Consider the following 6000-nt stretch of genomic DNA (forward strand, 5'->3'; position numbering starts at 1 on the left):
TTAAAGACAAACAGATTATTTATATGCGACCTTTGCTAGATTATGTTTCGTTTCCTCAAACACAGAGAGCATAATAGTCAGACCACAAATCTATATACACAGTGGACACAGTGACGGGGTAGGCACTAACGGAGACGGGGGCAAAAAGGTGACAATTACATTGATAACAGGATTTCAAAATGGCAACAACATAGCTCCAGCCTGGACAAAAGCTGAAGCAAAAGAGTAATTCTTGAGGAACCAACTCTTGGAAAAACAGGGCTTGGTGGAGGCTAATTAGTCCTATCAGTCTGAATTTTCTGGGAGGGGGGGGACACAGCTATTTAAAAGCAAAACCAGAGCCTGTCACAACAATGAGTCTCGGGGTGGGGGTTAGAGATGGACTTTTGGGTCTTACCCCCAGGCTTTTCCAAGTAAGGTTTTCAAAGAAGCCCCTGTCAAAGACATTAAGAGCATTTGGCTTGATTTGCTGTGGTATGATCTGAGAGGCTGCATGGATTGGAAACGAGGCATTTAATAGTTTGGATATAAAAATGTTAAACTTGTTTCTGAGCCAAACTGGTGGGAGGTGGTCTGGTTCTAACCCCATCCCAATACATGCTGAAGAAAAATTTGTGGAGAAGGGACAATTAAAGAAATTTGATGTATTAGCCACACGTTTGTGAAGGATGCAGTAATTCATTTAGGGGAGTGGTGTATAGTTTTTAGCACTTTTATATGAACTACTACAACACTGTTTTCACCTCTGTCTCATTTAATGTGAAAACATCCAAAATGTTTTCAGTGACAACATTACTAATAGAAGTACAAAATGACAGAAAGGAGGAAGGAAGTATTATAGGCAAGACTTTAGAAATTAAACAAGGCGGAGGAATGGGCAAGAGAAAGAAGAATCAAAAACAACTTGACAGAACCACGTGGCTGATTTTTAAAATAACTACAGAACTAACATTGTTTATCTGCGGATAGCAGAGATATGCTGATAAAATGGCCACTTCCTCTTTTCTTCTCTTGGCAACAAGTATTAACCGCTTACTGATAAATCTACGAATTTATGCACTTTCTTAAACATTGGCTCAGCTTATGTGGTCTTTATGGGAGATTTCCTTTGACAATATTAACAACATATAAAATTGTGAGAGATTTAGATTTAAAACAATGGGAGTTTTGAAATTGCTGGCAGAATATTTGTTCCAAGCAATGATAGTCATTATCTGATATCTGGTTCATTAATTTTATAATCTATAGAAAAAAAGCCTTTAAGTCAAAGAAGGTCCATCTCTGTATGAGCTCCCCCTGCCCTACACAAATGAAGCTCCAAATGCCATATGAAAAAGACTGAATTTTTTTAAAAAAAAATCATGTAGAGCACACCTATGTACCTCAGGAATCCATTTGATAGGTGATTGAAGACACAACTTTGGAAAGGAACACTGCCATTAACTTTTCACCTGATTCATTCTGTCAATTATGCAGATAATGTTATCTATGCTTTTGATACAGCCTGCATAAAAGCACTAAGTTGTGTTACTGGATTTCAGCCACTGGATGCACTACAAAATATGATGGGCAGCTCTCAAAAGAATCATCTTGACTGTATGCCCAGCGGTCCCATCAGATGTTCTCTTTTTTGCAGGTGTCCTTGTCTTTTGACAGGGATGCACCAATGAAACAAACTGAACTTTGATGTTTAAAAGGTTATATTAAAGCAGCATGAATAGCTGTCAGCCTTCACAACATAATATGTATATCATAATATGTATGATATACCAAAAAAGCTAACACACAAACTGTCATTTAATAATGAGGGTGTTAACTACTACAGTGGGGTCTCTACTTAAGAACTTAATCCGTATTGGAAGGTGGTTCTCAAGTGGAAAAGTTCTTATGTAGAATCTGCATTTCCCATAGGAATGCATTGAAAACCATTTAATCCGTATCTGCTCTTTTCCGTCCATAGAAACTAATGGGAAGCTGCTATTCCGCCTTCTGCCACTAGAGGGAGATATTTTTCTTTTTTTCTTAGGTCAGGGAACAGTGTTAAAAGCACTTCTGACGAAGCTAATTTTGAAGCAATGGACTGAAAACCAATTAATCCGTTCTGGCTGTTTTTTGTTATGTAGAGGTGCGTTCGTACATTGAAGCATTAGTTCCCATAGGAACTAATGCAAAGCTGGTTAATACATACTCTACCACTAGGGGGAGAATTTTTTTTAACCTAAGATGACCTAAGGTTAAAAAAAGAGCAGGAAAGGTTTTTTTTTCCTGTTCTTATCTAGAATTTCTGTTCTCAAGTAGAAGCAAAATTTAGCAAACGGAGCTGTTCTTAAGTAGAATTGTTCTTAAGTAGGGACGTTCTTAAGTAGAGACCCCACTGTATCATCATGCTCTCATTCCCTTGTGGAGTTAGAAACTGGTCTCAGAAATTCAGCAGGTGGCACTATTCCCTGAAAACCAGTAGTTGTGTCAACAGCAAGGCCCTGTTTCCTCTGCTGCCTTTTGGCCGGGAGGGAGGGAAATGTTAAAAGAAGCCTATCTGCATGTAAGCAGCTCTTCCTTCCTTCCTTCCTTCCTTCCTTCCTTCCTTCCTTCCTTCCTTCCTTCCTTCCCTCCTTCCATCCATCCATCCATCCATCCATCCATCCATCCATCCATCCAATCTATTTGTATCCCGCCTATCTGGTCGTTGCGACCACTCTAGGCGGCTCTGCAGTCTCTGTTTTGGAGTCTCTTTTGGAATGCACCCCTTGATGTGAATGCGATTTTGCCTTACATGAGTAGTAGTAGATACCTCTTCACACAAGCTCTGTTACTGTCCAACCACCCATGCAAGACATTGAGCACATTGCAACATTTGGAAATGTTACAGAAAAAAATGGAGCATGTCCATATTTATGCGAGACTGGGGCAAAAGGTGCAGAGCAAACAGCACATTTTTAGACTTCTGGATTGAATTGAGCAAGGACTGAATGGCAAGCAATAGAAGGAACACCTATTGGCTCACAAGCAGAAATACAAGCAAAGTGATTTGTATCTCCCAAGAAACACTTATTAGGCTCCTCAGCTCCCACACATGAACCAAGATAAGGAAAAATAAGGGTAAGCATATGATGTTATGAGGGGAGAACTGTAGAATCAAAGGAAGAAGACATTCACACTGGGCTGTGGTGTGTATGTCTTCTGATTGTGCTTCAAATCAGACAAATGTGATTCTTTTCTCCCCAACAGTTTCCCCCTCATATCTGCAAAAAAGCTACCACTTTGTCTCTCCTAGAAGTCAACATTGTTCCTCCAAGCTCCCTTCCCTCCTACAGAACAACAGCGTTGGACAGCACTGCATGTAGCTCAAATTACATATGTGATTGGGAGCATATAACAAAGCAGTTTCTGAGCACCTTGGTTCTGTCAACAGTGTAGAGGAACAGGCTAAACTGTTCTTCAATGTTGTTTTTGGTTCAGTGGGAGGAAGTAGCTGAGCCGGGTAGCAAAAGAAGTGTCTGGAAGCAGGCTAGATTGAACTCTTGGGCTGCCAGCTGCTTCTGTCTGTTGTAGGCACTGACCACACGCCTGACCAATCTCCTCTTACTGTCAATACCTGTGTAAGAATAAACCTGTCTGCATGACAAAGAAACAGCAGCTAAGCTTATGACAACAAAGGAACAATTATGAGAATGACTTCCATCCTATGGGGGAATGGGAATTAGAACCTTAGACCAAGAAAAGTTGCACAAGGCAGGAGCAACATGCTGTCATCAAAGAGCTGTAAATATGAATCATTTTAGGAACCTTGAATTTATAGAACTTAGTAAGGCTTCAGAAGGATAGATGGCCCTTAGCTTGTAGCCAGCATTGGAATACTAGTTGGCAGGTACCTCTCCATCTATGCTTTCTTCCTGGTTCTGCTAGGTCACCAGCTCTGTACATCATGACGAATAGACAGCTGCCACTGAAGACAACTGTGGGAGGACAAAAGCTCCGGTTGCAGCTGGCATCCTCCCTCTAGCCTCCCTTTAACAGTTTATGTCTGAACCTTCACTGTCCTCTGAGTCTCTCAAGCAAAAGCCCTAGGTAGAGGGTTCTTTGCCACAGCTGTAGCACCAGCTTTGAAGTTTCTTTCTCCCCAATCCCTTAATGACGGCCAAAAGCATGGGCTACTATCATGCAGAAGTCTGAATTTACAAATGGAAAGAAATAAAAATTACAAAAATGCATAAGGAAAGCACAGAGTGAGGTAATCCAATATTACCAGTGAATAATCAGCTTCTGGAAATATATTCCATAAAGTGTTAAAAGTCGGTTATTTCTGTGACACAGGAGTTTCCTGCATTACAGCATTGTGTTATACTGCCCTGTTGGTCATAACTAATAAAGATTTACGGTGACTGAGTTTAAAGTGGCAGGGCAAGACAGCTTTCCCCTTGTGCAGAAACATTATGCAAAGGGAAAAAAAAGAGAGAGAGACCTTCAATGTAGTGTATAGGGAACTTTTTGAAGTTCAGTTCACATTTATATTGACATCCAATAGTCTAATCTTCATAACCATTTATTTATTTTTTGGGGGAGGGGGAAAATAAGAATAAGAAAAATGGTGCCCCAGATATAAAAATGAAAAATTTTGGTCATTTCCAGTGCCTCTCAAAACCCAGTGGTTTCCACTTTAAGTACAGTCAATAAACACCCAATCCACATCAGGATAGTAAAGTATATCTGCTCTCTTTTGATAGGCTGAAGCATGCAGGCCCAATGCCCTTTGGATAAACAGGATTTAAGCTGCATCGTTTATGAAAAAGCTAAATGGCAAACAAATAATAATACATAAAAAAGTAAAAGAGGTAATTTCTCAAATAACTCAGCCAATGGAGCCAGCCAATGTCTGAAGAGAGCCAAGATCCTCTAGCTGTACAATGGTGCCTTGACTTAGAAACAATGGCTGTAAGTCAAAACATTCTTAAATCAAAGCACCATTTCCCATAGAAATGCATTGAAAACCAATTAATCTGTTCTGGCCGAAGAAAAAAAATAACCCCCCAAAATAAAAAATAAAACACTGCAAGCCCCTGGGGCTGAAAAAAACAAAACAAATCCCAAAATAAACAGAAACATAACCCCCCCAACACAATCCCACTTTGCAAAAGATTTTTAAAAAGTTTTAAAAAAGCAAAAAGCAGCACCTTACCTCTGCCGCTGCTGCCAAAAAGCCTCTCGGACTCCAGCCGCCACTACCGGGCCAGGGCTTCTCCACCGCCATGGGAGACCTCCCGGGTGTCCCCACTGCTGCCGATCGCCGCCTCCAGAGGCCTCCCAGGGAAAGCCTGGTACACCGGGGCTACCAGGGGAGGGCTTCCCCTGGTAGGCCCAGTCTACCCCCGGGAAAGCCTGAAGGTGGCAATTGGTGGAGGGAGGCTGGGAAGGGTCCGGGAGGGCAAGGGGGGACACAGTTCTTTCCCCAGTGGGCCTGCACGGGGGTGCAGAAAGGCTGGGAAGGGTCCGGGAGGGTCAAAACCACCACCCCCTTGCCCTCCCGGACCCTTCCCAGCCTCCTCCCACCGTGGTGCGGGCCCACCAGGGCTGAAATCGCTACCCCCCCATAGCCCTCAGGGAGCCTACCTGGCCGTCCTCCGCCACCTTTTCCTAACTGTTGGGGCAAAAGAGCTACCAAGAAGTGGCCTCTTTTACCACCTATAGTTAGAAATTTGAATTTCCCCCCGTCTTTTTTCTGTTTGTAGGTCAAAGCTCCGGCCACAAGTCAAAGCAAAATTTTGCGGCTGGAGCTGTCCATATGTTGTTCGCAGGTCAGGGCGTTCGTAAGTCAAGGTCCCACTGTACATCCATTTGTACCCCCTGCATCCCACACGTCTTCACCTGCACAACTCACTACCCCTTGGGTGGCACCCACACTGAAGCCTGCAGGCTGGTGTTCCATCAACTCTTGCTCATCCTGGCTGGCAAAGAAACAACGGAATAGCAAATATCTAACAGCATACAAGGGACATGGAGGGG

Source organism: Pogona vitticeps, chromosome 1 (genome assembly GCF_051106095.1).
Source record: "Pogona vitticeps strain Pit_001003342236 chromosome 1, PviZW2.1, whole genome shotgun sequence".
Taxonomy (NCBI): domain Eukaryota; kingdom Metazoa; phylum Chordata; class Lepidosauria; order Squamata; family Agamidae; genus Pogona; species Pogona vitticeps.